Source organism: Tetrao urogallus, assembly GCF_951394365.1.
Source record: "Tetrao urogallus genome assembly, chromosome: 2".
NCBI lineage: Eukaryota > Metazoa > Chordata > Aves > Galliformes > Phasianidae > Tetrao > Tetrao urogallus.
In genome coordinates this window covers 104400774-104419312 of record NC_136814.1, presented here as the reverse complement: position 1 = coordinate 104419312, position 18539 = coordinate 104400774, and positions in this window count along the sequence as shown.

Here is an 18539-nt window from a genome sequence, read left to right as displayed (position 1 = left end):
GTATGGGTTGGACTGGCAAAGTGGAATGGATTAAGGTTGCACAGATGAGCCTAAATCTCTGACTCTATAATTTGTAGTGCTTGATTTTGCAACCTGCTTAATTTTCTTCTAATGTTTTTAGATGATAAGCTGCTTTCCACTGTTAATTTCTGATACGAGCATCGCATGTGCATTGGCTGCATATGTAATGCCCCTCCAAGACAAAAATACACGATCCCCTTTTTTACTCCCATTTCTCAGGTGAATAAAACAGAACAGCAGAGATTGAATGATTTGCCCAAGGAGCATGGTGTTTGTGAGAGGTAAATGACACTTGACAGGTTGTTCTCAAGTACCCAGAACGCTCGGCTACTCTGCTTGTAGATGTGAATTTATGAAATTGGGTGCAACTTTCCCCGAGCGTGCCAGCAGCCCTCAGGCCTGGCTCCAGCACCCCTGCTGACGGGTCTGGCGGCCCTCGCTCCTTGCAGCAGGGATTCCCAAACTGTGGCATGAGTGTGCTGGTTGGTGGTATGTGGCCTCTTCTCTGGGGTAACAGTGACAGGACAAGAGGTGATGGCCTCAAGTTGTGCCAGGGGAGGTTCAGGTTGGAGATTAGGAAACATTTCTTCTCCAAAAGAGCAGTGATACAGTGGCACAGCTGCCCAGGGAGGTGGTGGGGTCACCGTCCATGGAGGTGTTCCAGAACTGTGGGGATGTGGCACTGAGGGACAGTGAGCAGTATTGGTGGTAGGTGGATGGCTGGACTTGGTGATCTAAAAAGTCCGATTTAATTATTCTATGATTCTATAATAATGGGGCATTTGGTGATGTGAAGGTGTTAAATCCAGAGGCAAAGTAGGAGCACGGAGGTATTGTAGGACCCTTGGTGTAGATGAGTTCCCATTACAGAGCTGTAACGTCAGTGTCTGTGGAGATGGGATGTGTGTTCCTGAGGTGGGGTTGGGGCAGCACCAGGCTCCTTGTTTTGGGGTGTGGATTCTCAAAATCCTAGGGTGGTTTGATTTGGAAGGGACCCTGAATTCCACCCAACCCTGTGCCCAAAGCCCCGTCCAACCTGGCCTTGGGCACTGCCACGGATGGGGCACCCACATTCTCTGGTCAGCAGTGCCTGCGCTTCCCTGCTCTCGTTGCAAGCAATTTCTTCCTATCATCTAACCTAAACCCACCTTCTATTAGTTTAAAGCCATCATGCTGTCACCACACCCCCTGACAAAGAGACCCTGCTGGCCACATAAGGCTACAACGAGGTCTCCCCAGAGTCTGAACACCATAGCTCTCAGCCTGTCCTCATAGGAGAGCTCTCCAACCTCTGAGCATCTTCATGGCCTCCTGCTCCATCAGGTCCACATCCTTCTTGTGTTGGGGCCCCAGAGCTGAACACCCCTTAGTGTGGGGAGCAAGATGGCTGAATCTGGCAGGGGAAGCTGAGTGTGTGTGTGTGTGCGCACTGCTGAAAAAAAAAAGCAGAAGCAAACTGCAGCTGCTGGCCTCCCAAACCCATCCACTTTCATTTCCAAATTTTGAGCAGCCCTGCTGGTCCCTGTGATTGTTGACTCACTGGTAGGTGTGCGTGGTGCTACGTGCGAGCAGAGCCGGATTCCTGCCTTCGGACTCTTGCCACAGAATGTGTGATTACAGAGATACCACGGGCTTCTTGAAAACAGCATTAAATAACTCCTGAAGGCTTTTTAAGGAGGTATTTTAAAAACAAGAAGCGTGCTTGGACTCTTGTATTTCCTTTGGATGCTGGAAAATACCTATGCCGGGTAATTTATACGGCCCGTGTGCAACTGGCAGGCTGGAAATAAACTTTCTGGGGTTTGTAAAAACAGTTTAAACAAATCTGCTTAAACAAGATTGAAGTTTCATTGCAGAGATTTGGAGAGCAAGGGGAAAACGCACAGCACAGCCATCAAAAATTAAAACCACCAAAAAAACAAAGCATACTTGCCTGGAAATATTTTCCTTCTGTAGTGCCCATTGGTTTGCTGCCCAGAGAAACTGATACTGAAAGTGCTGGAGGGTGCTGTAGTTGGGTGTCTTGCAGAATGGCCAGCACCACTGCACCACTACATCTGCTCCTTGAGTTGTCTTGCTGCTAATTTGGGCTCCTTTGAGGACTCCTGCTTGCTGAAACCAAGCCCAGGGGCTGCCAGGGCTTTTGCAGAGTGTAAACCATGGGGTAGGAGGGGATTGCCATGTGGCAGCTTGGCACAGGCTTGTCCTACTGAGTTTGGAGCTCTGGCATTTGACTCCGCATTCAGCTTTTGGGTTAAGTCTTCTAATCCAGTGCAGCTAGATGACTTCAATTTGTTTGCAAAGAGATTCCTTCTGATGGGCCTCCCAGAGTGTGAGGCATGGGAAACCACCGCTACTCGAAGACAGAGGAGCTGAGTTTGCTTCAAGCTGTTCAAATGCCATCAGTTTGGAGATAAGCGCGTATTTTACATCCTGATCAGTGAGTTATAATGAGATTTAGAGCACTAAATGAGTTCTCGGCTAACCCACAGAATGATGCATGTGGCTCAGCACAGAGCTATTGTTCTCATCAGCCCTCGCTGGTGAAATAACACAGGGAATTGTGATATGCTGCAGCCTGGATTTAATCAGCAAGTAGCTTCCACCTTCAGGAGATGACTTAAGTAGATAGAAGGCGTTTCTCAACGTTGGCAAAAATTTCTGCGTAAGGAAAGTAGTCCCAGCCATTCCCAGCAATGAAAAAGGGCTATCTGGAGCTTCAGCCACGTGAGCAGGCTGTAGGATTAAGTGTTCTCTGTTGTGACGGGTGGAAGTCATGTCTCCCAAGTGCTGTTCTGTTTCTCCATTAGAACGAGATAAGAACCTGTACAGGGAAGGGTTGTGCTGGCCAGCAGAGGCATGGCAGGACGGGTCCTGTGGGAAGAAGGTGGTTTGTACAGGAACACCGCTCGGAGCCCAGCTGTTGGGTGCTGCAATGGAAACCTCTACTGTCTGGATTTCAACCCAAATGTGCCTGCAGTCAAGGCTTTGAATTCTTCATCGTGTTTTTGCAGGGGTTCCTGGAATGGCCCAAGTGCTCTTCAGCTCTCAGGCCGTGTTCCACTGGTTCCTGACCTTCTTACAAGTAGGTCTTGAGGGCGATATGTGATGGAGGTGGGATGAAACAGAGCTGCAGCCAGGGGAGGCACAGTGATGCTTTCCAAGGGGGTAGTAGATCTCTTTAGTAGAAAGGCCTGGAATTAGTATGGCACAGACTGCTTGTCAGCCTCAGCTCTTCCTACCCTACCTGTTCCACAGCAGGTTATCAGCATTGGAGATGGTCTTTTTCCTCCTCTGCAACCCATTGTGTTTCCAGAAATGGCTTCTTCCCCTCCCTCCTCCCCCCCCCAGCACTGAAACCCAGCTTTGTTTATTCCAGCCTCATTTCCTACTTGCTGTGTAAGGCTACCATGTCTTCAGTTCACGGTCCCTGTAAACATCATGAATAGTCTTATGTCTGCGAGCTGTTTGAATACATCACAAGTTTTGTATACCTGGCCATTTTGAACCTCCTCCTCATTAAAAAAGAAATAAAAGCCTCTGAAATGACCCATTAGAATTCTCAGGTGGGAGAAAATTAGCATGGGGGGAGTCTCAGAGATGTGGCAGTCCAATGCACAGGCATGGATTTGCCAAAGAACCACAGTTAGGTGGGTGGAAATCATGGAATATTGCTGTCTGCAGAACAATTCATTCTCGTTTGTTTTTCTTCTCTTTTTGTCTCCCAGCTGGATAGAGCTCAGACCTAATTTTTAGTACCTATTTCAGCCATTTACGCTGTGCAATGGTAAAAGGATCGTTAGAACATGATCTGCTAAGTCAGTGCAGGAGGGTTTGCATTGAGCTGCTTGTGTTCCCACTGAGGATGCGCTGCCACATTTTGTGTCTCATTGGTCTGGGGTGGCTCGAAACCTTTTGGCCTATGAAGCGATTCACTTGTTAGGTTTTGATAGAAGAGTCACAAAGGACAAGTGTCTGGCTCCCCTGTATCAAGGATTAATTAGCCGATTGCAAAGCACTTTGAGCATAAGTCATGTCACTTAACACCAAGTCCTCTTTAAAGGGAGAAGAGCTGGAGCTGCCTCTCCTCCTGCCCTCACCAACTTGGACAGATGACTTCTCACAGTGAGTGCATCCTCCTGAAGGGTTTCCTTCCACCCGAGGACTGCAATTCTCCCTGAAAATCCAACACTTCTTAGAGAAAAGGAGAAAGCCTTTATAAAGTAGTGTGGTACTCTTGCTTTGGAATCACACCTACTCCTGCTGTGCTTCTGAGATAGACTTGAAAAGGCATCTCTGCTTGCATTATTGGTTAACCCAAATAAACGTTTAGGAAGTAATAGCAGTAATTAGTATTTATAATGAGGTAGTAACATGCAACCTGAATTAGCCCAAGCTCCTATTGTGCCTGAAACGAAAAAAGCTGCTTAGGGAGGGACAGCGGTGACTCAAGTGCGTTTGTCACTTCTCCAGTCTAAATCCACTGTCACTGATACTCAAGACACTCTTTTAGTCATGTCAGCGTAATATTTAATAATACACCCTGTCTGCTTTTTCCTTACCTCGATCCCCGTTGGGTTGAGATAGCCAAACTGTGCTCACAGCTGCCTTTAAATTCAAATAGTCCTTGTTGCGAGGAGCGGTGTGCATAGAAATGTCACGTAAGAACATCTGGGCTGTGGTCTTGCTTACTGCTAAAATGCTTGGGATGAAGGGTTCCAGACTGAAATTATATCAGCAGTTTTCATAGGCATGAAGTGTTGGGATAAATATTTGAGTTAACTATCTTGTGTATACTTGCAGTTAAAAAAAAAAAAGAAATAGGAAAAATCAACGCTCCTAAAATGAAGGGTTTTTTGTTTTTGTTTTAAAGAAAGATGACAGAAAACCCCTTTTTTCTCTAATACATTTTTTTTACACTCTGCTTTTTCAGTTCAGGTTGCACTCTGCTGTTTGTTAGTGCAGCTGAAGTTTGGATAGAGGTCTTTGTAGAGCCATAGAGAGTTCTTATACAGCCACGATGGTGTACCAGAAGCTTGGAGGATATAATATTTCAGTATTCAGCCCTTTGTTATGAAAATGGCTTTGGGCAGGCTGTCTGCGTTCCACAGTGGACCCTTGGCAATGTCAGTTGTGCCACATCACTGTAAAATATGGCTTTTGTGTTGGTGTTTTTATGGGATGCATTCAGTTACTGCTTAGCCACTTCTTTAATGCGTGCTGCGTAAGTAGCGTGAAGTACTTTAACAGTCAACTTGAGCATTATTAACTATTTTTTATGTAAGCCTAATTTATTGAAGCTGATGCTGTCTGTTAACCATCCATCCGCTGTCCCAGATGAGTCATTTGTGTTCACTGCACAGAGCTCGGAGCGTTCAAGAACATATGTAAAAAAGCATTGCCTAAATAACATTGCTGCCTTTGCAGACATCCCCTCCTGGATACCCAGAACACAGCGGTGCAGTTCTGCATTGGTTGTGCTGCAGCAGGGCACCCAACAGAGCCAGGACAGCATGGAGCTTGAGCGCTGCTGCACAACTGCTCTGTTGTTTCTTCTGTCCAAACCAACTTTGGAGGCAGAAGATTCACCCGTCACGTCTAAAAGTATTTTTTTTTTTCTTTAAAAGCCAAATTCATGAGGGAAGATGGTAGGATGGACGTGTTTAGTCCATTTAAGTCTGGTTGTTTCCTAAGAATTGGAAGTCAGGCTATCTGCACAAGTGAGACGATGACTGAGCTGTGCTGGGCTTCTTAGCGCAGAACGGTTCTCCTGTTCCAAAGGAAGAGAGTTTTTCCTGATTTGCTGAAGTGGCCTCGCTCGAGATCCTAGAGGATGTTTATCATAGAATCACAGAATGGCCTGGGTTGCAAAGGCCCACAATGCTCATCCAGTTCCAACCCCCTGCTGTGTGCAGGTCACCAACCAGCAGCCCAGGCTGCCCAAAGCCACATCCAGCCTGGCCTTGAATGCCTGCAGGGATGGGGCATCCACAGCCTCCTTGGGCAACCTGTTCCAGTGCCTCACCACCCTCTGGGGGAAAAACTTCCTCCTAAGATCCAACCTAAACCCCTGTCTCACTTTATGGCAGTACTGGAAACAGATCCAAGATTTTACTCTCAAAGTGGGGCTTCCTGGGCAGCACCATCTGCACCTGCTAATCCCAAATCATGACTGAGTAGCAAAATTTCCTGCCTTTTTTATAACAGTTCCTCCAGAAAGTGGATACTTGCATATACTGAAAACTCTCTCCTGCTCAGTGAGTTGTGTGTATCTCATAATGATACTTTGAGAAAAGAAAGACTGTAATTTTGACTTGGGCTCTCTGCTTTTATTGTTGAGGCTGCACCTGAAGAAACGCCTTTTTTAATGAAAGAAACCAGTGTTTATTTTCCTCAGCATGCTGGCATGGTCCCTGGTGTTGATGGGGAGTTCTAGTTTCTAATGAAGCTATTGAGCTGCTGCCAGTAATTAGCATCTTTTTAAAATCTGGTTTTGCATTTGAATATCACTTTCTGGAGAAGTGTAGGGGAAGAGGGGCTGCTGGCCTGAAACGTATAGAACATGACTTGCCATTGGGCTGTGTAAGCTGGCTCTTGGTGCAGCTCAGCTTAAATTCACTGGTCACTTAGCTGACCTCGAGATGCAGCAAGCATACCCAGGTGTCCCATTTATAGGTTTTTTTTGCTTTAATGGATGACTGCTGCTTAACAAGCAAAGCTCGGTGTCCAGGGCTTGTCCTACAGTGAAACAGACCATCACAGTCCCCATCTCAGGGCCTTACTGTATCCTTGGCACTATGTGTTGAGGAAATAAGCAGTGTGGGATGGGATGCTCCCTCCTGCCAACCCGGAAGACCTGGGTTTGGATTGTGGCATCACACAGCAGTTCCCAAAGGAATGACTGCTGTGTGCCGTGCAGTTGGATGGGCTGCTCCATTGCTCCCCATGGTTTGTCAGTGCTGGTGTAAATGCCTTCATAAAACCCTCGTGTAATCCTCTTAGTCAAGCTAAAAATATGCAGGGCTTTATTTTTGTGTTTATGAAGATTTTATCCTGGGCAAGGTTGTGTTTGCTTCCAATAGATGCACGTGGTATCCATCTGTTTGGATTTTGTTATTGTTTTGGCAACATTTGTGTAGGGTATTATGCCCTATCAAGATCTCTGGAATCGACTGTAATTCCTGCTTGAAATGGTTTAAATGACGTTTCTGCTCCAAATTTAATGGCTGTGCATACATTGTATAAAGGCTGCTAAAATGTATTTCATGTTTGGTATCGTGCTGAGATCGTGGCCCCGATGGTTTAGACTGGGGGATGGCGCTGAGCTCAGTGTGCAGCCAACAGGTTGGGGAATCTCAATCTGAAAGCAATGGGAAAGCTTCCCAATGGACTACAAAAGATGTCAGCACCTGTCCCTATGTGTTCCCACGCTGATGCAGCCATGACTTGAGTTTTTGGGGTCTAGTGCAATGGAAGCTTCAGCTGTTGTGTCTGATGTGTGTGGGGTTCCTTGTTTCCTGTACACCTTGATCTTAGCCCTTCACTTGGCATGATGTGGCAGTGCTGCTGCTTATAGCCTCTGTGTGAGATGGTGAGGAACCTGCTCTACAAATTGGGATAGGCAAATACCAAAAACTGAACAGGGCTGTATCAGAAATCTGCTTTCTTTTTTTTTTTTTTTTGACTCTTTATCACAGATTGTGTTTTCAAATGGCACGAGTCGCTTTGAGTTTTGTCCATTTCCCCTTATCGCAGCACACGCATTTCCAGGAGAATATTTGTTTTTACTGATTTCTCTTAATACAAAAAGAAAATTCCAACTCTTTGTATCTCAAGGACATTTCCAAGATAAAAAGCTGTGATAAGCTTTCCATCAGAAAAACCTTCCGGCTGAGAGTCCCTGAAGCCAAAATATGGAAGTGGGTTTAGGGGTGCAGCTTCAGTTCTGAGAGCTCAGCTGATTGGGCTTCATCACATCTGTGCACTTCTTGTGTTTCTTAAGGAGTTATGTCAGAAAGGGGGCTGCAATGGGTTACTGGAAGGCAGATTTTTAATATCCATCATCCTTGTCTAAGGCCAGTTTGGATGGGGCCCTGGGCAACCTGATGTAGTGGTTGGCAGCCCTGCCCACAGCTGGAGGTTGGAATGAGGTGATCTTTGAGGCCCCATCCAACCCAAGGCATTCTGTGAATCTCATCTTTCAGTGGGAGGTGGGGGGCCGACAAGCAGTAAGTATCAGAATTAATTACTGGCACTGGTTGAAGTGTTGGGGTTTGAGTATGGCCACATGGAACAGGTTTGTTTGCAGTCGGTCAAAGTCTGTGTTCTGATTTTGTCAGAGGATGAGGGGGGCTTGATGAGAAAGGAAAAGGTCAGAAAACTTAGGATAGTCTCAAATATAGCTTTCCATACCCATTCTCCATATAGGTTTTGTAAAACTGAATACAGTGAGTCTCCAGTAGCTGATTCAGGTGTTTCAACTTACTCTCATGCGTTGGAATCTCTCACGTAAGTGCTATGAATTTCTCAGCCTGCCAGATGCAGGCTTGGACCCGGTGAGCAGAGCTTCTCACCCTGGCTTTTGAGGTGGCTGTGCCGGGCTGGGAGAACCCAGGAAAGGATCCCCTCCAGCTCCCCTGCCTTCCATTTTATGCCAGCAAGCTCATCTGAGCAGCTGAGGATCACAGATTACATCTAAATGGAGTGTTGGCTGTGCTGGTTTGAATCAGAACCATAGAATGGCCCGGGTTCGAAGGGAACTCGAGGATCATGAATCTCCAACCCCCCTGCCACATGCAGGGACACCAACCTCCCCATTTCATACTAGACCAGGCTGCCCAGGTTTGCTTTTGCAGTCTTTCCAAAAGGAGAACAAAGTAGCTCATTCCAAGGCCACGTGCACAGCTCTGTGCTGTGGCTGCATCTCTCTCCCACAACTGGTGAGATCTGTTTGCACATGAGCACGCTTTCACCTTGCAGCTGGCCACACGGAGCCAGCAGCACCTGCACGCAGCTGTCCTGACTCAACAGCTTTCTGCTTCTCCTGCAGGATCGTCCCTTTCCCCTGAAGGAGAGGTGGTGGAGTGATGCACAAGCTGGATGAGCACTGTGGGCATTAACTAGGTGCTCTGTACTCAATTAGCGATCTCATTTTCTTGCTTGCTCTTAAGAAAACAAATTCACTTGCTGAGGTGACAGACTAAAGGACTGCTTTTCAGGGTCTGAAGAAATGGGTTGACTTTTTTTTTTTATCAAAGAGTAATTAAAATGAGTTTCAAGTGCTCTCTCAGCTTAATTTTGAGCACTTAAATGTTTGTCGAGGATTGATTTATTAAAAAAAAATATATATATATATAGCAGGGATATACTTACAAAGGGATGCAATGAAGACTCTGAATTTAGGCAATTTTTCCTCTTCTGAAACTAAGATGAACTTGTTAGCTCCAGCTGATGTTTGTGTGGTTTAACCTCAGCCCGAGGCAGTTGGTTTTCTGTTCCTTTTCCTTTTGGACTCTCTTTGCTTCTAATGCTCTTAATGCTATAACCAAGGTTTCTGGGCAGCCAACATTTAATGTAAGATAACCAATTCCTTACTTAGAAGTGAGGCACTGGCACAGGTTGCCCAGAGGTATGGTGAATGCCCCAGCCCTGCAAACAGCCAGGGTCAGGCTGGCTGGGCTCTGATCACTGATGGAGCTGTGGGTGTCCCTGTTTGCTGCAGGGAGTGGGACAGATGGCCTTTAAGAGTCCCTTCCAACTCAAACGGTTCAATAATTCCATGCTCCTGACCCTGTGTTTTTGCACAAGCTGCCCTGTTGCTAACTACACTGTAGGAATAGGATAAAGAATGGTCTCAGAGACTCATTGGAGCAGATTATTTTGGCTTCCCTTGCACTGCTGCTCTTCAGTGTTCTCCTCACAACTTGAGAAGTCCTCACTTAGCTGAAGCCCCATTGGAAGCTGAAGGTTGTTAAAATGTTGGGCACGATGGTTCCCAGCTATGAGTAGTGCCTGTTGCTCTTGTCTAGCTGTAAAACCTTGTAGCAAGAGCCAGTGGGTGAAGAGGAGACCAAAATTTGGGCAGCATGACCGCGTGGTTCCGGCTCCAGCATGCAGGTTTTGTAACTGCCATGTCAGGAATGCTTCTTATCTGTACTCCGTCTGCAGCCACATGCAAATTCTATTTCTTTAAAATGATTTAGAAAAAAAAGCACACCAAAAACCATTGCAGTACAGCTACAGGCTGTTAGATTTGGTCCCCAGTACAATCTCAGCACAGGAGCACAATATACTGATAAGCTCAGAAACTTCTGCAAGCAATGCTAAACGGTTTGAGAAGACTTCTGCAAAGCTCAGAAGTGTTTTCTTTTTGAAAAGATAGCTGTCAGTTTAGGTTGATAAAGTCAGTCTTTATTGCACATAAGCAGGAAAGAATCTGCAGTGGGATCTGGCAGTCTTGGAATACTTTGCTAAGCACCTCGGCTGCAGCAGGAATTGCTGAGTGCATGGGCTTGGTGGCTCGTGTTGTTTGCAGATGCTGTCCAGGGACCTGCGCTCTGTTCTTCCAGCTGTTCTCATTGTGGCATCGTGGTAAAGAAACCTCAGAGGTCCTGCATTGCCTTACTGTGCTCTGCTATAGTGGATTTGGGTGCAGGTTGTTTCTTTTGGTCTAGACCCATTCATTTTTTAAATAACGTTTCACAGGCATTCTATATATTTATATGGTAGAACCAAGTAATGATGTGGGTTGGAAGGGACCTTTAAGATCATGTAGTTCCAACCCCCTGCTACAGGCAGGGACACCTCCCTCTGGACGAGGTTGCTCAAACCCATATATGTGTGTATACATATACACATATATATGTTAGTAAATAGCTAAATGCTGGTAGGCCTCTGTAATTAGGACCATTAACACAAGAAGTAAACAGCTGCGCAAACATTTTAACATCGATCCTTGTTTATTCTGCAGTTTTGGCCGCATTCTTTTGACATTAATAATACTAAAAGAAACCCAAAACCAACCATAGAGCCCTTTTTTATGCAGTGGGGACCCAGAGCTCCCTTCACATGCCCATGGGCAGGTGCTGTTTCAACAAAGCATCTCACCCCTAGAATCTACTGCTGAAGGAGCACGTTGCTCAGAGTGCCCCCAGAGCCACTGTAGGTCACAGAGGAGTAGTTTAGTAAAGGATGCTGCCTTGATTATTTTTGCCTCTTTTGCGTGGCGAGGAAGCAAAGGATGAGGCAAAGCAATGTGCATTATTATATTCGGAAATCCTAATTGCTCATCATGGGTGATGTTAAGCAGAGGGAGTGAGCAGAGCTTGGTCTCTCATGGTGGGCATTGGGTTAACAGTGATACCGATTGGAAGTGCCTTTGGCAGCCTGCTGCAGCCTCACTTATGGTGTTAGGGAATGCAGAGAGTTCAATTTCACTTCCCTTTCTGTAAGGCTGTGTAACAAGGCTAAATTATTGTGTGGCAGGTTTTAGTGAATTAGCTCCAAGGAAAAGCTTTGCTTCATTACAGCAGGGCCTGAATACATCTTACCACGCCTTTAGCAAATTGCATTCCTCTCCAGGTTCTTTTTCTTTGTAGCATCAAATCGTGCTCATTTTTCTAGAAGCTGTTTGTACACTTCATTTGTAAGGTTTTACTTATTCAGGCGTTTCAGTGCCTTGGTTAATAGTGATGTTACAGGGTCGTCTTGAATGAAACCAGTCTGCTTTTAAACACATAGGAAGGGCTGTGGGGAGAGGAGCGCGTGCGGCTCCGACCGCGTTGTTTTTCAGCCCGCAATAGTTTCTTCTGACTTCACCCAGAGACTGCAGCGGTGATGTCAGCCAGGATCCAGCGTATGTTCTGTCTGTCAACCCGGTGATGGATTGCGCTGAGCCTTGCCAGAGTCATAAACTGCCTGGAGATTGTAGTCAGTCGGTGGTGGAATCTCGCAGAGAGGGAGCCAAAACCTGAGAAGTTCAGGAGAAGCCTCTTGAGGAGTAATCTGAGGCTGAAACCTTCCTGCTGCCGTGAGATGTTCTGTGAGGTCCCATCCCTGGATACCAGGAGGGCGAAACTACTTATTCACAGCGTCATCATGGGGGCATCGCTGCCACTTCCAGTCCACGTGCTTTCAACACGTTGGCTCAACAGGTTTGCATAATGATAGGGTTTGGGCCATTGTAACTATAACACCATAGAGTTATTTCTTTAGAAAAAGACAGAGAGATTGCAAAAAGGAAAAACAAACACGATGCCACCAGCGAATAGGGTTTGTTTGTTTTTGATAGGACAAGGGGGAATGGTTTTAAACTAAGAAATGGGAGGTTTAGGTTGGTTGTAGGAGGAAGTTTTTCCCCCAGAGGGTGGTGAGGCACTGGCACAGGTTGCCCAAGGAGGCTGTGGATGCCCCATCCCTGCAGGCATTCAAGGCCAGGCTGGATGTGGCTCTGGGCAGCCTGGTCTGCTGGTTGGTGACCTGCACACAGCAGGGGGTTGGAACTGGATGAGCATTGTGCTCCTTTTCAACCCAGGCCATTCTGTGATTCTGTGATTTTTAATCAGTGTTAAGACATCATCAAATAAACTTTGATTTATATGGAGCTGCATTGGGTGTGAGGACTGCTTGGAGTCCAAAACTTGCCCCATGAGTTTGGAGCTCAGACATTTGATGCAGTTAGCGAGGTGCTAAAGCCAGGAATATTTTTACAGCCTAAAATGAAATGCTGTGCAGAAGGTGCCTGCTAATTGTCAGAGCCAGTGTGTACGAGCAGCAAGTGGAAAAGTGGAGCATAACTGCTCGCATTGCCTGTGAGGTGCTGGGTGGAGAGGAGCTAAGTGGTCAGACCTGATGGGAGTGAGAGCATCAGGGTGTGAAGAATGGGGTTTGAGTTATGGGGTGGTGGGAGCAGAGAAAGTGGTCTCAGATGGGATAAGCGAGTCAGTGGATTCAGGAAGCTGCAGTTTTACCCACCGAGGTGCATCGTGAGGAGCTGCTGCAGGTAAGGGGGAAATGTGTGGGGATGCTGGAGGATGGAGAAGAGACCTAACAGAAAAAGCACAGAGAAATGCTCCCTGATTGAGGCAGCTGAAGCTGTTAGGCACTGCGTGAGATGTTACTTACAGGTGGAGAGTGGGTTTTTAAAGAAGTTAAATTAATGGCAGCCTTCCATCATCAGGGTAAGATTCACGTGGGGAGCAGCCAGCCTGTCCCTTAGCCTGTGTGCTTTGGATTTTTGGGATTGACGGTCCCAAAAAACGGAACATTTTTAGGTTGTTTCAGATCTTAGCCAAAATTCTGGTAGGAAGCACCATGAATTTTAGTTGCGAAAGAACTTGACAAATGCATTTGTCAAAACTTGTTTTAAAGCTAAATAAATTCTGGTGTCTCAAGTGGTGTTTCTAAAATAGTAAGTCTGGCATTAAGCCATAGGAGGTGTGAACTGTACAGAAACGAATACAATGGGAAAATAAGACAGGGAATGCTAGGACTGTTAAGAGCAATTAGCAGCTTTTTAGTAGTGAGGAATTTAAAAGTAACAATTCTGGCTATTTGCCTGCAAGATTTTGTGGATTGGGAGCAAAACAAACCAGCCGGCACGGAATAGCCCTTAAACACACAAATCTTCATGTCTAAATTTATAGTGTATATAAAGTACAAGTTTCCTAACAGGCAATTTTATCAGCAGTGGAGGCTTCATTGCCTCATTTAACAAAGCACTTGTGAACAGACTATGGGAACAACCCTGCTTTTGTGGTGGGATGAGCTCATAGAGATGTTCCCTCTCACATCTGCTTGTGAGTTATGTTTTCTGACAGATAAAGAGCGTATATACATGTTTTATCTATTTGTCTGTCTTATCTATCCAGAGATCCATCTGTACAGAGACCCACCCCCCCATCTCTATGGAGAACCATCTGTATAGAGATCTGTCCTATAGATCCATCATATAGAGATGCACTCCTGTATAGGATGGACCCCCCCATCTCTCTAGAGATCCATCTCTAGAGATCCAGCACCCTAAAGATCCATCCCCCCATCTCTATAGAGATTTCTCTGTTTAGATATCCATCCCTCCCATCTCTGTGGAGATCTGTCTGAATAGAGATTCATCTTAAAGAGATGGATGCCTGTAAAGGATGGACTCCCTATCTCTTTAGAGATCCATCCCCCTATATCTGTAGAGATCCATCCTATACAGATGGACCCTTCTATAGGATGGACCCCCCCCCCATCTCTCTAGACATCACTTCTGTAGCGATCCATCCTCTCATATCTATAGAGATCCATCTGTATAGAGACCCATCCCGTAGAGATGGACCCCTGTATAGGATGGACTCTCCATTTCTATAGGGATCCATCCAGCCATCTCTGTAGAGATCCATCTGTCTGCATATGAAGCTTTAACGAATGGGGAATGCCAAACCAAAAGAGCTGCTCCAAAATCGTCCTGTCTTGCTGTCCAGAACTAACCATCTTAGACCATCTTGATGAAAGCCATGCTGAGCCCTTTCTTCAGCTGTCAGCATGCAAAACGCTCTTGTTCTCGTTAGGAGAAAACACCCAAAATGATAATCTTATCTCCAGCCAATATATATGTCCCAAAGAGGAAACTGGGATTTAATTCTGCACAGTCAACTTCCTGCAGTGCCCAAAGCCGTGGAGCAGCAGCCACAGCCTAACCCACTTCTTTTCAGCATGTTTGTGCTGAGCACACAAAAGGTGGCCCTGCTGTTTTCTTGCTTGCAGAATAGAGATGAGATGCACAGAAAAATGAGCAGCCAGCAAGATCTTGAAAAATGAGGAACTGGAAGGCGGCACGGGGAAGAAATTCAGATGGTCTGAGTGCTTTTAATTATTACCCCCATTGAAATCTCTCTGCGACATTTCCTTTGGCTGATTCAGCGCTCCCAAAAAGTTGCCCTGAATTAGAGCTGGGGGCTGCAAAGTGTGCCCGTGTGAGATTTTGGATCAGGACCAGAACTGCAACTCACTGCTGCCATATGGGAGCACCCCACTATTGAAATTATCAAACAGCTTTACAAAAGCACTTAGACGTTGAAGCTTTCCTACTCAAATCCCAAGCACTTGCAGTCCACAGGCTGTGAGGGGGTTGGAATGCTGTAATCATTGCTAATAAAATGATAGAGTTGTAATATTGCAGTGCTGCTGCTTCATTAGAAGGAGGCTTAAATCCCAAGCTGTCTTGTTGCAAGTCCTTTTCAAAACAGAATGGAATAAAGTTGTGTGCAGGAGTCTCAATCAAAGGGATTCATATTTCAAAAGGAAGATACCCTGTAAATAGGCAGGGAAATCAATCATTTTGTGAGATAAATACACAGCATCGTTATTGGACCAAAATGAATGCTCAAAACAAGGCAAAAAGAGTTAAAAAGAGGCAGGATAGATTTGCAGAAGGTCATGGAACCTCAACAAACTTGTTTAACCTCTGTGCGAAAATAAGGAAAACAGGGTAAGAGCCTAGAAATAATTGGCTTTAATGTTCAGGAGGCTTTAGACGGTAACCCAAGTCGTTGTTACACTGGTGTGATATGGTCGGCTGGTTTAAAAAAGCCCTTTTTGGAGGGATCTGGATGACTGATAATAAGCAGCGAGAGTGGAAACTGTGAGCGGTGCCACACTCTTGACACAAAAGGAGGAATTAAGGAGAGAGAAGTTTCAAGAGCCTGGAATGGGAGGTTGTAGCCAAAAGAGCTCTGTCACAAAACCTCCCTTGAGTGCAGAAGGCTTTCAGTGCATAAATCAGTGCTGAGAAATCCCTGTGGAGCTGAGTCCTGGTCTGGCACCAAAAAAATAAAGGGAAGAGGGTAAATATCTGTCCCTGATCATCTGCAAGTAACTCCTTGGCACCGAGATTTTTCCTGCCTTATGGCAGGTATCAGGCACCCCGACCTTTGGGAAGAGCAGCCTGTCCCTCTTGGGGAGCCCCCTAGTGTGGGAAGCCACTGGTGCTGCCATGGGGATGGCATCTGTGGGGGGCTTGAGCAGCCTGTTTGCTGATCTTCTGGAAACTGTACTGCTTGAGGGGTGAGTGAGAGCTGACAAGCCCCTGACGAGGCCCCATCTCTGGAGGCATTCAGGATCAGGTTGGATGTGGCCTTGGGCAGCCTGATCTGGTGGGGGGCAAGCCTGCCCGTGACGGGGGGAGTGAGGGGGGGGTGGGTTGGAGCTTGGTGGTCTTTAAGGTTCCTCCCAACCTAAACCATTCTATGAAGATGGTCAAAAAGACCATTTGCTGAGCTATTGCTGCCCCTGTTTGTAGGGGTCTGGCACCTGCTTGCAGTGCCAGCTGGGCAGAAAGGCTGCAGGCATGGGAGGGTCCAATCAGTAATTAGAGCATGGAGCAGCAGGTGGATGCTTCTGTAGGCACGCAGAACCATGGTGGAGCCTGGCATGTGGCTCTTGCTGCATCCACACCTCTGTTTAAAAGCAGTGACCCACTTTATGGAACGCATGGTGTTGCCGCTGCTCTTCAGGATTCTGTGCCTTCCTCCCTGCTCCTGTGCTGGGGATCCATTAGATGACCCATGGATAATGACCCAGCACTGGTACGTGCACTTTGCCCAGGGAGTTCACAAGCTCATCACACACCCATGCGAAGCTTATAGAATTTATTCTAGCTTTCTTTAATGCCAGCGACGAATGTTTAATTGCTTGGTGTTTTCGGTTGCCCATGTGGGTCTGCAGCACGCGGTCGAGCCTTTAAAGTATGGTTTCTAAATAGCAAATCCCTTGGGGAAATGCCTGTTTGCTGTGCTCAGAGCAGAGCCTTGGTTTATGGAGCACGGGAGCCTCGTGCCTCTTGTAAATACGCAGAGATGCTTACTAAGCTGCTGCCTGCTTGTCTGCATAACAAAGACGGGAGTTATGCAGTGGGTGTAGAAAAAGGGTGGGACGCGCACTTTAACCTATTAGGCTTGCTAAATCTGGGGAAAGGGGCTTGTGCTGGATTTATCAGGGCAGCTATCTGCGTGCTGGGTTCATCTCCATGGGTGCAATGCCGAACGTTTTACTGGAGGGCTTGAGCACACGGCATTAGAGAAAAATGAGATTTGATGGATGGAGCACTCGCTGGGTAAGGAATTGGCTGGGTGGTTGCACTCAGAGAGTTGTGGTCAACGGCTCAGTGTCCAAGTGGAGACTGGTGATGAGAGGCATTCCTCAGGGATCAGTGCTGGGACCACTGCTGTTTAACTTCTTTTGGTGACATGGACAGTGAGATCGAGTGCACCCTCAGCAAGTTTGCAGATGATGCCAAGCTGTGTAGTGTGGTTGACAAGTTAGAGGGAAGGGATGCCATCCAGAGGGACCTGGCAGGCTGGAGAGGTGGGCTCAGGTCGACCTCATGGAATTCAAAAGGCCAAGTGCAAGGTCCTGTGCCTGGGTCAACGCAATCCCAAGCACAAATGCAGTCCAGGCACAGAATGGCTTGAGAGCAGCCCTGAGGAGAAGGATTTGGGGCTGCCGGTTGATGAAAGACTCAACATGAGATGGCAATGTGCGCTTGCAGCCCACAAGGCCAGCCATATCCTAGGTTGCATCAAGAGAAGTGTGACCAGCAGGGTGAGGGAGTTGATTCTGTCCCTCTGCTCTTGTGAGACCCCACCTGGAGTACAGTGTCTAGTTGTGGGGCCCCCAGCACAGGCAGGACGTGGAGCTGTTGGAGCAGGTCCAGAGAAGGGCCGCGAAGATGATCAGAGGGCTGGAGCACCTCCCCTACGGGAACAGGCTGAGAGAGCTGGGGCTGTGCGATGGGGAGAAGAGAAGGCTCTGAGGAGACCTGATGGCAGCCTTCCAGTCCCTGAAGGGCCTACGGGAAAGCTGGGGAGGGACTTTTGGTAAGGGCAGGTAGCGACAGGACGAGGGAAAATGGCTTTAATCTGGAAGAGGGCAGATTCAGACTGGATATCAGGAAGAAATTCTTCACTGTGAGGGTGGTGAGACACTGAACAGGTTGGCCTGTGAGGCTGCGGATGCCCCTGCATGGATGCATTGAAGGCCAGGTTGGATGGGGCTGCGAGCAACCTGGGCAAGAGGGAGGTGTCCCTGCCTACAGCAGGGGGTGGAACTGGATGATCTTAAAGGACCCAAACCATTCTGTGATCACTTCCCAACAGGTAGGGTTTGGTGGTTTGCAGGGGGGCGAATCCCAAACTATTGAAGGGTTTTGGGTTCTCACCCATTCGCATTTTGGTTTGGAAGACATTACTTTCTCAATTTTTAGTTATTTTTTTGAAGCACCAAGTACCAGGGAGCCTATAAAAACACTGCCATCTTGATAGGGCATTCTTATGTGGACAGCTGTAGGCCCTGATAGGGACCACTAGTGTGCAGTTGGTGGCTAGTTGTATAGCAAAAGGCACTGCTGGCACAATCTCTTTTTGGTAATGCTGCAGATCTCAGGTTTCTGCCTTTATCTTCTGATGCATAGACAGCACATGTTGTTTTTTGGGTTTTTTTTTGCAGCACAAGTGGTTGTGTCAGCCTTTCACCCACAA